Genomic DNA, 18,416 nt, shown 5'->3' on the forward strand with positions numbered 1-18,416 from the left:
TCAACCTGCCTAGGAATTGACTTTCTCATACATGGACAAGAGGGTAGAAATACTGAAATGTACAAATGTATTTTCCATGATCAATGTTGATTTCATTACTTTGCAGACAATAGTTTTCTTCTATGGGTTTCTGAAAATATAGCAACCTTCTCATTGACATGTTCTCAATCTTTCTCTTTATATTTTAGAAACTAGAAAGATTTTGACATTTGTTGTTGCTATTGTTTAGTTGCTCAGTTGTGTCCGACTCTTCATGACCCCATGGACTGTAGCCCAGGTTCCTCTGTCCATGAGATTTTCCAGGCAGGAATACTGGAGTGGGTTGCCATTTCCTTCTCCACATGAGGCTGTTTGATCTTAAACTTCCAGCATCCAGGGACGGGCCCTGAGGGCACATGTCCCTTTGTCCCTGCAGAGAGGCTGGCAGAGGCAGCCCTCTGAGGCTTAGGTCCATGGTCTAGTTACGGGTGATTGACATGGCATGCCTGTCTAACATCAAACTATCTTTGAATTCTTGCGATAAATGCAATTTGATATGTTTTTAGTCTGCTTAGGTTGCCATAACAAAATACCACAGATTGGATGGCTTCAAAGACAGAAATTTATTTTCTTAGAGTTCTGAGGACTAGAAGTCTGAGATCAGAGGGTCATGGTCAGTCTCTTGTGTGGACCGGGTTCCTGGCTTGCCGACTCCAGCACTTAACAGAATCTCACTGTGAGAGTGAGACAGGCAGAGAGAGAGAAAGAATTTCTTCTCTTCTAAAATGGCCACACTTCTGTTGGCTTAGGACCTCATCCTTTACAACCTCACTTAACCTTACTTACCTCCTAAGGACGCCATCTCCAGACACAGTCACATGAGCAGTGAGGGCTTCAACATATGAACTCGAGGAAGATACTGTCCAGTCCAGAACCCCAAACTGAGAAGTTGTGAGGGTGAACTCAGGAAGGAACTCACAGGGCCTGGACTCCATCTTAGGCCTGTTCATGCTGACCATGCTCAGCCACCTTTCCAATGGACTCTGAACTCTGTGTTTAGTGCCTATGAAAACAACAGAAGGATAAGACCCCCTCCAGACAGGGGAACCTTGAAGATAGTATCTAGGTTACTCATTGCCTAAGAGAGAACATACACTAATCACCCCTTCCTCCAGACAGGCCATAAATTTTTCTGTATCTGTTGGAGTGTAACCTCGGGTTTATTGATTACTGGCTAACTGTTTGACTGTTTGAGCATGTGAGCACATAGCACGTGAATGATGGGGTTACTGGGATTGTATTTTCCTTGGTTTATGTAAGTCTCAAGGAATTTGGAGTGGTGGGTTCAGACACGTACACACGGGTTATAAAAGATTTTCACAAATGCTGGTCAGGGTCCTTGGCTGAGAGGAGACTCTGCCTTGGGCCCGCTGGTGTAATAAACTGCACTCCACTCTCTGCATTGTCCTTCTGTGTGAGTTTCCCGGAACGCATGGCTACAACAGAACTGTTTCAGGATTTGAATTTTTCTTTTTTTTTTTTTTTTTTTCAGAATTCTCTGATGGTCCAGTTAAGACTCCCGTGCTTCCACTGCTGGGGGTGAAAGTTGGTTGCTACGAGCGAAGAACACTCCGGGATTCGTGGCCTCCAGAGGAGATGAATTCGATCCAGGGCCAGAGACGAGGCTTGATCACTCGGAGCTTTTTGTGTGGCAAAGTTTTATTAAAGTATAAAAAGAGATAGAGAAAGCTTCTGACATAGACATCAGAAGAGGGCGGAAAAAGTCCCCCCTGATAGTTTTTAGCAAGGCGTTATATGCCTGTTATCAGGTTGCTAATCAGATAAAGAACTGCCTCAAAACTGAGGGAGTTGCGCCAGGCTCTCGCCCCCACACACACTTTGAGATAGCATGGCACAGGGTGAGTCATCCCCGGGAATAAAACAGATGACACAAATCCTGAAGAAAGCCAGATTTCCAAGCAAATAGGTAGTTTCATTAACATAGCTTAAGAGAAGATTTCCATGAGTAAGAAGTACTGGTTTGTTGTGAGCCATTATCAGCTCAAGGTTTGAGTCTTAGGCGGAACTGATTTGAAAAAAGGCAGATTCCAAGGCAAATACATAGTTTCATTAACATAGCTTAAGAAAAACATTTCCATGAGAAAAAGGCGTTGGTTAGCTCAAGGTTTGAGAAAAGTTAAGTTCAGGTGGAACCAGGTGTCGCCATGACAACACAGGATTAAAAGAGAAGAAAAAAAAAAAAACAATCTGCCACTTGCAGCGTATTTCCTCCTGCTGCTTGGGGACCTCTGGTCTCCCCACCAAGGCTATTAACCCTCTCAGGGGCATGGGTTCGATCCCTGGTCAGGAAAATTCCACAGGCTGCACAGTGCAACCAGAATTTCAATGTTTTTGGATCTCAGAAAGGGAAAATAATGGATATACCATATACTCTGTTAACACGCAAATCTAGAGAAGATCGCTGTAATTAAACATCATAAAATTTCTGCCACAAACTTTTGAAAATTAACCTAAGTGGGAAAAATAAGGCGTATAATTGGCCTCTCTTCACTTCAAGCTCTGCCTCCAAATGACTTATGGGAGATATTGCAGTTTCAGAGCTTTTTAGATTTCAGACATATCTGTGTTCACAAGTGAGATAGGCTTATGGTTTTCTATTCTCATTTTCTATTCTCATCTGCTTTTAGAATCTAGCTAACGATAATCTCAGTGGTAAAGAATCAGCCTGCCAATGCAGGAGATTCAGGTTCAATCTGTAGGTTGGGAAGATCCCCTGGAGAAGGTAATGGCAACTCACTCCAGTATTCTTGCCTGGAAAATCCCATGGACAAAGGAACCTGGAGGGTTGCAGTCCATGGGGGTCGCAAAGAATTGGACATGGCCAAGTGACTGAGCATGCAATAATATTCTTACGAATAAGAGTTACTTCCTTTCTGTTGCCTCTGTTCTAACTTCGCCAACAGCCAAAAATGTGCAGGGTTATCAAGAACCTCTTGGGTCCTTCGTGCACTGCAAACCTGCCCATCAGAACTCCACCCCAGGTAGACTAGGTGTGTGACCAGGGCCCCATCTGCACAGGGAAGACAGCCGAGAGCATAGCCTTCTTCACAGAGAGACCCTTGTCCCTCCGAGACACCAGCACAGCCCCTGGGTGGGCACCTCCAAAGGAGGGGTGTTGGTCCCTGGAGATGGGTACAGTTCCCACCCAAGGGAGCTGTCGGGGGGCACGGGCTAGGCAGAAGTGAAATTCCATCTCCTACCATTTCCAGCACCCTTTGTTTTTTTATTTTATTTTATTTTTGGCTGTGCTGGGTCTTCATTGTTTTGCTTGGGTTTTTTCTAGTTGCAGGGCATGGGCTCTCACTGTGGTGGCTTCTCCAGTTGAGGCTCACGGGGCATGCGGCCCCAGGAGCTGTAGCACGCAGGCTCAGCAGCGGTGGCTCCAGAGCGCCGTCTCAGTAGCTGTGGCACCGGGGCTTAATTGCTCGCGGCATGCGGGATCTTCTCAGACCAGGGATGGAACCTGTGTCCCCTGCAGTGGCAGGCGTCACCAGGGGAGTCCTCACAGAGCCCTTTTGCATCCATGGTGAGCAGCAGCAGCTCCTGGCAGAGGTCAAGGTGGAGGTCCAGAGGACCGTGAAGAGGAAGCAGGTCAGGCCCCAGGTAAGTGGCGGGCAGGCCCTGACATTTTCCTTTCTGTAACTGGTTCCCCTCCCCTACTCTACCCTCACCCCAGTGTCAGATGTGGTCAAAGTCCTTTGACTGCCTGGCACTCCTCCTTGGCAACCTTTTCCTGGAATATGACAGCTCAGAGCTAGTCCCCTAGCAATGTCGCCAGGAAAACCCCTGGATTCCTGGAACTCTCCCCAGGCTCCCTGCTAAGTATGACCTTTCCCAAAGGCTTAAGGGAGGCATGCACTTCTGTGATCCAATTTATTTCCGATTACTGCAGTGTATCCTACTGAGCTGGGCATTACTGAACACAGCGGGGCACTGGGTCCCTCCAGCTTTGCTAAGCTGTGCACTCTGGCTACACAGCAATTGTCCAGCTGGAGGTCAGGGGCCTTGGAGGTGGGGGCCCAGAGTGTGTGAGGCTTGAAGCAGCAGTGATGGCAGGAGGGCCTGACCTCCCAGCATACGCGTACCCACTGAGTTGTTCCATAAAGTCGTTACGAAGGCCACTGCTGTGTGTCCCGCGCTGTACTGCAAGGATACCCGAGACTGGAGCTTGGCCAGCTGGAGGCTGGCCGGAGAACAGATGTAGGAGAAGCAGGACCCTGGGTGGAAGCTGGTCTGGGAAGGGCAGCCAAGGCTCCACGGCTCAGGAGTCAGGGATTCAGATGAGGGGGCGGTGGGTTTCGGAGGGAGTGAGGAGCCCCCAGGAGTGCAGGAGTGAAACGAGAGTGGAAAGTTTCTGAACAGAAGGTGGTTCTGCCATCAGGGAGGGAGGTACCCACGTTACCCATGCGGGTCCTTGGACTCTGCGTGCATGCGTGCTCAGTCGTGTCTGACTCTGTGATCCCCTAGACTGTAGCCCTCCAGGCTCCTCTGTCCGTGAAATTTTCTAGACAGGAATACTGGAGTGAGTTGTCATTTCCTTCTTCAGGGCATCTTCCTGACCCAGGGATTGAACCCTGCGTCTCTTGCATCTCCTGCACTGGCAGGCGGATTCTTACCACTGAGCATCCTGGGAAGCCCAGGTCTTTGTTTACCTTTGGCCAATTATCTTGCTTCTTTCTTCACACCTGACTGGTCCTTGAACCCTCCCCAAGATGCGTGGGCAACTTTTTCTAAGATGGATCCCACCACAGAGGCCTGTGGGTGCATGTTCATACTTATTATGGGGTGGGGGCCCCTCCCTTTTTGACCCCCAAGAAGCCTTCCTGCACATGTGCAGACAGAGAGGTCTTCCTTGACCACAGGAGACCTTAACTCTTTGCAGAGCTCAGCTTTTACCACCAGCTTTGTCCTTGGAGTGTCTGAGTGAGAACAAAGCTTGAATTTTACTCCACTTGACAAACACATGTCCAGCCCAGGGGCCCATCTGCCTCCCACCTCATGGCCTCTTATCAATTTCTATTGATTAAAGACTCCAAGGACCCAGGTTGGTAACAGAATCCAGCCAAACCAGTGTTAGTTATTGTTGACTATTATGCAGATTCATTTCTGAATTTCAAACACTGACATCACTGAGCCCTTGAAACTGAACTTCAGGGAGGCAGCAGCTGAAGATGGAGCAGAAGGGAGCTTTGGATGCATGTTTTCCAGACCAGAAGGTTTCCATGACCAATGGGACTATTTATTTGCACCTGAAATCATTTCTTTTCAAGTCTAGTTGACTTGATTAAAACCAACCACTGAAGACTTATGTGCTTCCAAGAGTAACAAGAACTAAATTAGATTACCCTCCTAGATGAAACATCTGGAAAAAAAAAAAAAGACACAATATATAAAATAATGGTTTTTCAAGATGTTGGATAGCAGACAATAAAAGACAGTAATCCCTGAGAAATGGAAAATAAAAGATGTTGCCCCACCAGCCACTCAAGCTAGGCAGTCAAGAACCATACCCTAGGAGACTTCCCTGGTGGTCCAATGGTTAAGAATCCACCTCACAGGGACTTTCCTGGTGGTCCAGTGGTTGGGAGTTGTCCTTCCAATGCAGGGGACATGGGTTCGATTCCTGATCAGGGAACTAGGATCCCACATGCCTCAGAGCAGCTAAGCCCATGTGCCACAACTGCGGAGCCTGCATGCCCCAGAGCCTGCGAGCTACAGCGAAAGATCCCGATGCAGCCAAATAAATAAAATAGAAAAAAAAAAAAAAAAAAAGAATCCACCTTACCTTACAATGCAGGGGACATGGGTTTGAGTCTTGGTCAGGGGGTAGGACCCCACATGCTTCGGGGCAACTAAGACTGCTAATAAGCCCACGAGCTCGAGTCTCAGCCACAAGGGATACGAGCCCCCTGGAGTGAGGCAGAGGGAGAATGTGAAGATGGTGCCCACCTGCCTCTGTCTTTGGAGTGTATTTCAACTGTGCCCAGATGTGTGTTAAGTTAGAGGCCTCCCCTCAGGCCAAAGCTTCAAAATCAGCAAATAAGCCCCTCTGGCAGGAAGTCTGGGCACTTTTCAGTTGGCCGCCTCTGCTCTGCTCCTTGGTGCTGGTGAGCTCCCCCTCGAGCCCTCTAAGAACCGTCTCTCTGTGCTGCAGCCATGCAGGGCTTGCGAAATAAGTCCTGTGGGCTTTTAAAGCGAGCTGTTTGGGGGGCTTGTCTCTCAGGGCCAGGTCTTAACAGTTGGGAATGTCTGATGTGGGGTTCAAGCCCTTCACTCCGAGGGGAGAAGCTCTGGATTTTGAGTTTCCTTCTGCCTGTGGGTCGCCATGCAGGGAGGGGGTTTATCACAAGATAGGGTTTAAGCCTTCCCTACTGGCTTCCATGTGAGGTTTTATTTATTTATTTTTTAAAATTATTTTTTGGCTGCACTGTGAGGCAAGTGGGATCTTCATTCCCTGACCAGGGATTGAACTCGCAGCCTTGCAGTGGAAGCGCAGTCTTAACCACTGGACCACCAGGGAAGTCCCCCCGTGAGTTCTTTTTATTGTTTATCCTACGTGCAGGAGTTAAGTTTCTTTCAGAGGAGAACGTTCCCTATGTAGCTGCCGATTCAGTGTTTCCATGGGAGGAGGGCTTACTTGGTAGCTCAGTTGGTAAAGAATCTGACTGCAATGCAGGAGACCCTTGTTCGATTCCTGGACTGGGAAAATCCGCTGGAGAAGGGATAGGCTACCCACTCCAGTATTCTGGCCTGGGGAATTCCATGGACTGTATAGTCCATGGGGTCGCAGAGTCAGACATGACTGAGCAACCTTCACTTTCATGGGAGGGGGTGAGTTCAGGACCCTCCCACATGGCCAGAACCAGCTTGGCATTTTGTTTACAAGTTAGATCCACACAGCCTTCAGATCCAGACAGTCCACTCCTCGCTATTTACTCCAGAGGAGAGCAAATGGCCACACAGAGACTTGTGCATGAATCCTCCTCAGAGCAGCTTCATCTGTAAGTGCCCCAAACAACTTACATGTCCATCTATAGGTGAACAGTAGGCAAATTAAGGTATATCCACACATGGGAATAATACTGGGCAAAAAAACCCCAAAAAACACTATTATAAAAGCAACCGCAGGGATGAATCTCTAACTATGGCAAGTGAAAGAAGACAGAAGAATTTCTAGAAAATGGAAGCAAACCTGTGAGGGCTGACGAGAGGCAGGGGGGAACTTTGTGGAGTAATTGCTATGTTCATGATCTTAATTGCAGTAGTAGATTTATAGGTATATATGGATGTCAAAATGTGTCAAATTATCGTTTGTGGTTTAGTCATCAAGTTGTATCTGATTCTTTTACGACTCCATGGACTGTAGCCCACCAGTCTCCTCTGTTCCTGGGATTTGCCAGGCAAGAATAGTGGAGTGGGTTGCCATTTCCTCCTCCAGGGGATCTTCCCAACCCAAGGATCAAACCCACGTCTCTAGTGTCTCCTGCATTGCAGACAGATTCTTTACCACTGAGTCACCAGGAAAGCCCATTGTCAAACAACACAGTGTAAATATATGCAGTGAACTGCATGTCAGCTATACCTCAAAGGTATTTCTGAAAATGCAGCAGTGAGTACTCCTCACCTGAGAGGAAGCTGCTCTGCAGCCTGGGTGGGAATGAGCCTGCCCAGCGCCCTGCCAACCAGGGACAGAGGTGGAGGACCCTTTGTCATGGGCCACAGCCCAGAATGCCATTCCATACACAACACTGCCACCCTCTGGCCAGGGCCAGGCTTCAGTGCTGGGCTGATGGGGCAGCCTGACAGGGAGGCCTTCATAGGGCTCAGAAACCCCTGCCCAAGGGGATGTCTCCTTAAGAGTTATGGGTGCTGCTACCGTGACTGGGGCCCCAGCTGCAGCAGCAAACCCAGATGCCGCAAGGGCCAGGTGGTGGTGCAGCTGAGTGGGGACCTCAGGGGGGGAGCCGTGGGGACTCCGAGGACAGCCACTGCTCAACTCCACACCCTTGTTGCCAGAGTCAGGGCCCACTGTTGCCAAACCTTTGAAAGAAGAGCTAGAGGTCCAGGGTTATATGGAAAATCCTCCAGTTGTTTTGATGGCAAATTTATTCACTGCTTGGATTAGTGCAAACCTATTACAACAAGTCCATGGGCCATAATCAGCCTGGGGGTGGCCAGTTTGCAGCCTCTATGTGAACGCCTTATATTTTCTTCCCTAGAGCCAGCCAAGAGGCAGGCGGCCGTGCTCACTCTTTATTTACAGCCACCTTGGGTCTTTGTTGCTGCCCGGGCTTTTCTCTAGTTGCAACAAGCAGGGGCTACTCTCTAGCTGTGGTGCACAGGCTTCTCGTGGGCTCTAGAGCTCGGGTTCAGCAGCTGTGACCCACAGGCTTAGCTGCTCCGGCATGTAGGATTTTCCCTGACCAGGGAGCCTGTGTCCCCTGCATTGGCAGGTAGATTCTTATCCAGTGCACCCATATAATACCAGACCACCTGACCTGCCTCTTGAGAAACCTATATGCAGATCAGGAAGCAACAGTTAGAACTGGACATGGAACAACAGACTGGTTCCAAATAGGAAAAGGAGTACGTCAAGGCTGTATATTGTCACCCTGCTTATTTAACTTTTATGCAGAGTACATCATGAGAAATGCTGGACTGGAAGAAACACAAGCTGGAATCAAGATTGCCGGGAGAAATATCAATAACCTCAGATATGCAGATGACACCACCCTTATGGCAGAAAGTGAAGAGGAACTAAAAAGCCTCTTGATGAAAGTGAAAGAGGAGAGTGAAAAAGTTGGCTTAAAGCTCAACATTCAGAAAACGAAGATCATGGCACCTGGCCCCATCACTTCATGGGAAACAGATGGGGAAACAGTAGAAACAGTGTCAGACTTCATTTTTGGGGGGCTCCAAAATCACTGCAGATGGTGACTTCAGCCATGAAATTAAAAGACGCTTACTCCTTGGAAGGAAAGTTATGTCCAACCTAGATAGCATATTCAAAAGCAGAGACATTACTTTGGCAACAAAGGTCCATCTAGTCAAGGCTATGGTTTTTCCTGTGGTCATGTATGGATGTGAGAGTTGGACTGTGAAGAAGGCTGAGCGCCGAAGAATTGATGCTTTTGAACTGTGGTGTTGGAGAAGACCCTGGAGAGTCCCTTGGACTGCAAGGAGATCCAACCAGTCCATTCTGAAGGAGATCAGCCCTGGGATTTCTTTGGAAGGAATGATGCTAAAGCTGAAACTCCAGTACTTTGGCCACCTCATGTGAAGAGTTGACTCATTGGAAAAGACTGTGATGCTGGCAGGGGTTGGGGGCAGGAGGAGAAGGGGACGACAGAGGATGAGATGGCTGGATGGCATCACTGACTCGATGGACGTGAGTCTGAGTGAACTCTGGGAGTTGGTGATGGACAGGGAGGCCTGGCGTGCTGCGGTTCATGGGGTTGCAAAGAGTCGGACACGACTGAGCGACTGAACTGAACTGAACTGAAAAATATTTGATTTCTTATCCTTCCCTAATTGCAATGCTCTCATCCATGCAATTAGCTCAGCCTCCTGGGCTGATGTCTGGGGTGACAGGGCTTCAGCTCCTATAACTTCAGCTAGACTAGGGCATATCCCACCTTTTGGGTTTCTGTTTCTACAAAACCACTCCCATCAGTAAACCATCTGATCTCAGGGCTGTCAGGAGGTTCATCTAGAAGATCAGACCTGCTGGAGTAAGTTTGTTTGTCTCTACAATGATGTAGTAAGTCTCTTCTTGGCTGCTGGAAGCGGAGTTGCCAGGTTCAGGGTTTGGCACACCTTTAAGGTAATGTCGGGGTCCATTAGGAGGGCCTGATATCTTGTTAACCTTCCCCCAGCCAACCAATGATGTCCTTTGAGCACAGACTGTACCTGATGAAGCATTAATATAGCTAGGTATTGTCCCCAGGGTAAACGCAGGCGCCTCATTAAGCATACGGGCTGTGGCCGCTACTGCCTGCAGCAGCTTGGCCATCCCAGGACTATTGGATCCAGCTGTGCTGAAAAGTAAGTCATGGTCTCTGATCCAGCCCTAGCTTTTGGGTCAGGACTCCTAGCATTTTCCCTGACGTCTCAAGAACATAAAGGGTTAAGCGCCTGTTCAAAGCTGGAAGCCCCAGTACTGTTGCTCAGCTCAAAACCTTCAGAGTCTCAGAGGCCCGCTGGTGGTCCCTATTTCATTGGAGGGGACTTTTTCCCCTTTAAGAGCCTAAAATAAGGGTTTGGCTGGTTGTTGTTGTTCAGTCACTAAAATCGTGTTTGACTCTTTGCAACCCCATGGACTGCAACATGCCAGGCTTCCCTGTCGTTCACCATCTCCTGGAGTTTGCTCAAACCCATGTCCACTGAGTCAGTGATGCCATCCAAGCATCTCATCCTCTGTCGTCCCCTTCTCTTGCCCTCAATTTTTCCCAGCATCAGGGTCTTTTCCAATGAGTCAGCTCTTTGCATCAGGTGGCCAAAGGATTGGAGCTTCAGCATCAGTCCTTCCAATGAATATTCGGGGTTGATTTCCTTTAGGATTGACTGGTTTGATCTCCTTGCAGTCCAAGAGACTCTCAAGAGTCTTCTCCAACACCCCAGTGCAAAAGCATCAATTCTTTGGTGTTCAGCCTTCTTATGGTCCAACTCTCTCATAGCAGAACCTGCAGCCTGCCCAACACCTGACTTCCAGGGGCAGAGCCTGCAGCCTGCCCAACACCTGACTTCCAGGGGCTGCCCTGGTGGATATGGGATGCTGTCAGCCCAGGTTCCATAAAATTCTGCATGTGGGTGCACTGAGAGGAAGTGGGCACAGCCAGGTGGACTGGGGACAGCATGATGACAGGACAACATAGAAAAGTGTAGATTTAATTGGAATTGTTCCTTCCTGCGCTTATCTCGCATGGTGGGGTGGACAGGAGTTTTCCTTTCTCTGAAATGACAGCCTCAGTGATGCACTAGTCCCAACACACTGCTTCGCAGAACCTCATCCTCAACACAGGCAGCTGCCGTCACCTGGGGGCTCACAGGATGTGAAATGAGAGGCATTTGTCCCTTTGGTCAGGACAGTGCCTGCTAATAAAACATTTATAGCCTTTGAAAGAGATGTTTACAAAAGATATTTTGTACCAATAAATACAGTCAACTCTCAGTAGTTCTAAAGCCACAGCCAATACTAAACAGCTTCCTTGTACAAAGTACAGGGTCAGGCTCCTAGGAGCCTCTGGTCACAGCGGTTTCATCAACTTATGGTTGCATAGCCTTGTTTGGTGTGTGCTTCTATTTAGAGACCTCTTATCTAATACATAGGTGATTCATTAACACTGGATTCCCAGCCAGCTGCACTCTAACTCACAACTGACCAGAGATTATCTACGGTGTATTTTCCCTGGGAGGCACACCCCAGCCTTCCTGAGCTCAGGAGCACTAGATGGCACCTTGGTATTATTCTCAGGGCCACTGTAAACTGTGAAGGCACAAACAAAAAGCACAAAAATGAGAAGGAAAACACAGCCCTGAATAGGCCATGAAAAGGATGACTGTTTACAGTACGAAACAGGAAGGTGGAGAACCGCCTTTGTTTAAGTCAAGCTGGGAACACACCAGCCAAATTTTTCACCCCAGAACTGCTGGGGAAACTGAGGAATCAGAAAGGTATGATGTTTTGAGTTCCTTAACACATATAAGTACATACAAACACAACTTGTTACTTTTCCTCTTATCATTCCATTCTATACCTTGGGGACATTTTCTTTTTTTTTGTTTTTTTTTAATCCTTTTATTCTTTTTTAACAACAGCCCCAGGGATAGGGGACGAAGGGAGGGGAGAGGAAGGGAAGCGAGGCACCAGCCCCACAACCCTTGGGGACATTTTCTTGTGTGTAAACACACATATATTTTAGACCTTCTGATGTGGTTCTAATTTCTCTTTTCTCCATTTAAGGCAAGTGAAGCGGAGCCAAAATTTATATCTCACCATCACAAGAACAGTTTGGGGTGTGTGAATGGGAATGTTCCAGAAGCTAATTGTGGGACTGCTGAAGGGACTTTGACCCAAAGTACCCTCTTTGATCCAAATACCCTCCCTAAAGAATGCTTATGTGTGTATAACTAGTGTACAGTAGAGATTGGTACAGCATTTCAAGTCAACTACACTTCAATTAAAAAAAATTTTTTTTAAATCACAAATACCCGACCCTCTCTCCAAAGTGCACACTAAGTAAGCAAATCTCCAAACAGAAAAAGGTTTCCGCACAAAGAAAGCTCCTTGCAAGAGTGGTAGACAGTTGCTCGCCACAGTGCAAATCCAAATACTGGAATATTGGCAATAGTCTTAAATTTCAACAAATAATTGGGAAGAGTCAATGGAAGATACACAGACCACTGTTGTTTTAGCTTAAGGTCAGCCAAACCCCAGTAATACTGGTTGTACCAACACTGGAGAATCTAAAGTTCATGGTCAAATCCAAACATAAGAGACCCACACTTAGGTTCCCCCGGACACTTCCGCAAAGCTGCTTCTTTGAGCCCCTGCAGGCTCATGCCCAGGCTGCTGCATTCCCAGAGCATGAAATGCTCAAAAATATTTGCCTAATGGATGGAGCCCCTGTATAAACTTAGGTCCCTGTATTAAGTCCCATGGGAGAAAGTGTTCTCACTGTCAGGCCCTGGAAACCTGACTTTCTGTGCAGCACCCAGGTTGCTAATGTGTCGTTCAACTTACCAACACTGGGGATCCCAGGGCTGGCTGTGCAGAAATTGGGTTCCTTGAGGAAGTGGGAGAGAGGCGGCCACAGCATGGCTGATGTGACAGAGGGAACCATCTGCCTCTGGAGGAGGGGGAAGAATGCCAGATCCTCACCTGGAGCGGGGAGAGGGGCAGGTGCAGTTGACCTTTTTACTGGCGTCAGGAGGATGGCTTATCCTTTTAATGTTTGTTTATTTGGCTGAGCTGAGTCTTAGCTGTGGCATCTAGTTCCCTGTTGTTGTTCAGTAGCTCAGTCATGTCCAACTCTTCATGACCCCATGGACTGCAGCACGCCAGGCTTCCCTGTCCTTCACCACCTCCCAGAGCTTGCTCAAACTCACGTCCATTGAGAGGGTGATGCCATCCAACCATCTCATCCTCTGTCGCCCACTTCTCCTCCTGCCCTCCATCTTTCCCAGCATCAGGGTCTTTTCAAATGAGTCAGCTCTTTGCCTCAAGTGGCCTGATGTTGATTCCTTCCAGTGTATTTTTCATTTCAGCTATTGTATTCTTCAGCTCTGTTTTTTATAGTATAACTTTTTGTTAAATCTCTCACTGTGCTCCTCATCTTTCTCCCAAGTTCACTGAGCATCTTTCTGACCATTATTTTGAATTCTTTTTTAAAAAAATTATTTATTTTTGGCTATATTGAGTCTTTGTTGCTTTGCGAGGGCTTTCTCTAGTTGTGGGTCTTCCCAGATGGCTCAGATGGTAAAGAATCTGCCTGCAACGTAGGAGACCCAGGTTCGATCCCTGGGTTGGGAAGATCCCCTGGAGAAGGGAATGGCAACCCACCCCAGTATTCTTGCCTGGAGACTCCCATGGACAGATGAGCTTGGCAGGCTACAGTTCACGGGGTCACAGAGAGTGGGACACGACTGAGTGACAAGCACGGTCACTTTCTCTAGCTGTGGTGAGCGAGGGCTACCCTTTGTTGCAGGGCGGGGTTCTCGGTGCTTGGGCCTCAGTGTTGCGGCGTGCAGTCTCTAGAGCGTGGGCTCAGTAGTTGTGGCGCAGGCTTAGCTGCTCCACAGCACGTGGCATCTTCCTGGACTAGGGATCAAACTTGTGTCCCATGAGTTGGCAGGCAGATTCCTATCCGCTGCCCGTCAGGGAAGTTTTCCACCTTGCTTAGTTCTTCTGGGGTTTTGTCTCGCTCCTTTATTTGGAACATAGTCCTCTGTTGGCTCAGTTTGCCCGAGTCTCTGTTTTTGTTTCTATGTATCAGGTAGGCAGGTTCTGTTTCCTGATCTTGGAGAAGTGCTTTTATACAGGACATACCCTGTGGTGTCTAGCAGCACAGTCCCCTCCCTCACCAGAGTTACACGCTCTAGGAGTGCCCCCAGGTGGGCTGCACAGGCCCTTGTGTTGTGGTGGGCTGACCAGTGTGGGCACACAGGTACTCAAGGCTGGCTCCCAGGCCCTGCCTCCTGTGGGTGAGACTGGGCAAACTGTGCCCATTTTGTTGGGAACTTTGAGGGGATAAAGAGATGGTATTTACTAGGTGATCTACATTTATGTCAAACCATAAATGGTAAAGCTTGAGGCAGAGGAGTCCCTTGGCTGGGATCCAGGGGTTTGGGATCTAGTCCTGACCACACCATGAACTGCTGAGTGGTCTCTGGGCCTCAGTTTTTCTAGCTGTAAAATGGGGACATTACCATCTGTCATGGCTTACTTACTTCAAATAGACCGAGAGGGACAGGCAGGCTGATGCAGAGGATCAGAATCAGCACCACCAGGCTCATGAGGGGACCCCTATTTTCTCCTCCTTCAAACAAAGGGGAGGGGGAGCAGGGCAGCTGGAAGACAGGACATGGGTGTGGTGTGCAGGTCCATGGAAGAGCGCGATGGCACCTCATTCTCCCCACTCGGCCACAGGCTCAGGGATTCTCCCCCACTGCCCTTCCTGCCTTTGCTCATGGACTTCTTCCAAGTGGAAGTTCCTGAGCAGATTACCAGCAGCCAGGAGGCCTCTGCTTGTGTGCGTGGAGCGGGGAAAGCAGATATCACTTAGGCAATAATGCTGGGGCAGGGCGGGGGTGGTTGCAGCTAGGACTGAAGACCACATGCTGGGGCCATGTAAGGGGCTGGGGGCGGACAGGGGACACGGTGGTCCTGGTCCCTGGAGGGAGGGCTTGTTATTGCCCAGACTGTTGTCTTACACCTTACGTGGCCTAACAGGAAGCCATCTGAAAGTCACATGAGCAAGGGAATTTTTCTCAGTCCCTGGGAAAGCCCCATAGTGAGTCCACTTCAGCATAGCAAACACTGGAAATCCTTGGTTGTGCTTTTACCTTCCTTTCACTCTGTATTACCCTCGTGATAACGATTTATTACACATTCCCTCTTCTTTGATCCAGGGACTCCTTATCACCACTACCTACAAATCTTGGACTTCTAGGAAAGGGAAACTTGGGGCCTGTTTCTCAGATGCCTTGCAAGCAGAATGTGTTTGACTGAGGTGAGAGGGGCCCGCCGACACGGCACCTTCCTGCAGCCAGCCTAGACCTCAAGGGCGCCCGCTGCAGCCACTCAACGGCAGGCAGAGTGCGCCACGGCCAGCTCCAGCCCACCATCCTCTGGGCTCTCTGTGCTCCCTGCTCCCTCTGCCTTGGCCAGTGGACCGTCCCATGATGCCCGGGATGCGTCCTGCACTTGCGTGTGCTGTGCCCACTGTGTGGAATGCCTCTTTCCCATCCTGTCTGCTTTCAAGTTCAGACCTGTAAGAACAGTTTAAAAGTCACTTCCTGTGTGAAGCTTTTCCTCCCAGGGCTAATATTCCCTTCCTTTTCTTCTACTAGCACATCTTCATTCATCTATTTTGGTGTGGGTTTTTTTTTTTTTTTTTGCAGAATTTAAAAATTGGATGCAACTCACATATCCGCCTCTTTAAAGTGGGCAGTCCAGTGGTTTCTGGTATATTCACAAAGTTGTGCAGCCATTAGCAAAATCAGTTTTAGAACCCTAAAAGAAACCCCATACCCCTTAGTTGCCACTCCCCATTCTTCCTCTTTGCAGCCCCTATACTAATCTACTTCTGTCTCTATGGATCTGTCTATTCTGGACATTTCACAGGAATAAAATCATGCAATATGTGGCCGTTTGTGACTGGCTTCCCACTCTTAGCATGTTTTCAGGCTTCATCCATGTTGTAGCATGAATCAGCACTGCATTCCTTTTTTTTATTGTCAAAAAACATCTCATTGTGTGGAAAGACCACATTTGTTCATTCATCAGGTGATGGACATTGGATTGTTTCCACTTTGGGGTTATTATGAATAATTCTTTTTTAATCATGTTTTAAATTTTTAAAATTGAAGTATTAGTTGATTTACAATGTTGTGTTAATTACTGCTGTACAACAAAATGATTCAATTATATGTGTATATGTACACACACATTCTCTTTTGAGAATCTGATCCTACTCTGTAACGAAATATTCCTTTCCATTGTGGTTTATCTTAGGATATGGAACGTAGCTCTCTGTGCTGTACAGTGGGACCCTATTGTTTATCTGCTGCTGCTGCTGCTAAGTCGCTTCAGTCGTGTCTGACTCTGTGTGACCCCATAGACGGCAGCCCACCAGGCTCCCCCGTCCCTGGGATTCTCCAGGCAAGAACACTGGAGTGGGTTGCCATTTCCTTCTCCAATGCATGAAAGTGAAAAGTGAAAGTGAAGTCGCTCAGTCATATCCGACCTTTAACAACCCCATGGACTGCAGCCCACCAGGCTCCTCCATCCATAGGATTTTCCCAGCAAGAGTACTGCATATAAAAGCTTACCTCTGCTCACCTCGACCTCCTGCTCCATCCCTCCCCCACCCCCTCAGGACCACTAGTCTGTTCTCTGCCTCTGTGTCTGTTCAAAGACAGGTTCATTTGTCATATTTTAGGTTCCACATATAAGTGATATTATATGGTATTTGCCTTTCTCTTTCTGACTTACTTCACTTAGTACGATAATCTCTAGTTGGATTCTCTCTTTATCCCCTTTAATGTTTTTTTTCCTTAAATTCTAGTTTATCTGATACTAATATAGCTAATATAGACTATATTATAATATATTATAATATAATATAGCTAATATAGAAGCCAAATCTGTCTTTTATGATGAACAAGAATAACGACTTTAATCTAGCTTAAGGAAATATTTACTTTTGGTTTATAAATAACTAGATCAAAGGATTTACACAGAATAAGGATTCAGGGGGTGAGGTGTCTTGTTTCCTGGTTGCTCCCTTATGTCTCAGAGATATGCCCAAAGTTTAGTGGTTTTACATGGAGTAAGAAACACTGGAAACAGTGTTAGACTTTATTTTGGGGGGCTCCAAAATCACTGCAGATGGTGATCGCAGCTATGAAATTAAAAGACACTTACTCCTTGGAAGGAAAGTTATGACCAACCTAGATAGCATATTCAAAAGCAGAGACATTACTTTGCCAACAAAGGTCCGTCTAGTCAAGGCTATGGTTTTCCCAGTGGTCATGTATGGATGTGAGAGTTGGACTGTGAAGAAAGCTGAGCGCCGAAGAATTGATGCTTTTGAACTGTGGTGTTGGAGAAGACTCTTGAGAGTTCCTTGGACTGCAAGGAGATCCAGCCAGTCCATTCTAAAGATCAGTCCTGGGTGTTCATTGGAAGGACTGATACTGAAGCTCAAACTCCAATACTTTGGCCACCTGATGTGAAGAGCTGACTCATTTGAAAAGACCCTGATGCTGGGAAAGATTGAGGGCAGGAGGAGAAGGGGACGACAGGGGATGAGATGGTTGGATGGCATCACCGACTTGACGGACATGGGTTTGGGTGAACTCCGGGAGTTGGTGATGGACAGGGAGGCCTGGCGTGCTGCAGTTCATGGGGTCGCAAAGAGTCGGACACGACTGAGCGACTGAGCTGAATGAAGGAGTATGAGAAGGGTAGAACTGGGGTGGCATGGGGGCCTCCGGTACAAGTCAGTGAGCCGTCAAGATTCATGCCCAGTTCCCTGACGGCCAGCCCAGCTCTGGCTGCTTCCCCTGGGAGATGCCTTTTCCAGAGAAAGAAAGTTGCCATATTCTGAGTACTTCCTCTAAGCTACAAGTTTCACTCATACCCATTATCCTAACAACATATCAGCAAACAAAATTATCTTATTTCCATGTTACAGATGAAGAAACTGAGGCTCCCAGATGTCCAAGTCACATAACCAAGGTCAGAGCAACTCCTGGGCAGCAGAGAGGGGATCCTACTCCAGAATGGAAGCTCTTCTGGGGGTTACCACACCCGAGCTTCCCTGGTGGCTCAGATGGTAAAGAACCTGCCTGCAACTAGGGAGACCCGGGTCAGGAAGATCCCCTGGAGAAGGGGATGGAAACCCACTCCAGTGTTCTTGCCTGGAGAATTCCATGGACAGAGGAGCCTGGTGGGCTACAGTCCATGGGGTCGCAAAGCATTGCACACGACTGAGTGACTAACATTTCACTTTCCACACCCAAGTCCTGACCCTCTGGCTGGCTGCAGCGTGGGGACATGGCTTGTGGAGGTGCCCGTCACCATGACTTGGGATGTCATATAGGTCCAACTCCCTTTTAGTGCTCTTTCACAC

This window comes from Bubalus kerabau, chromosome 11 (assembly GCF_029407905.1).
Source record: "Bubalus kerabau isolate K-KA32 ecotype Philippines breed swamp buffalo chromosome 11, PCC_UOA_SB_1v2, whole genome shotgun sequence".
Taxonomy (NCBI): domain Eukaryota; kingdom Metazoa; phylum Chordata; class Mammalia; order Artiodactyla; family Bovidae; genus Bubalus; species Bubalus kerabau.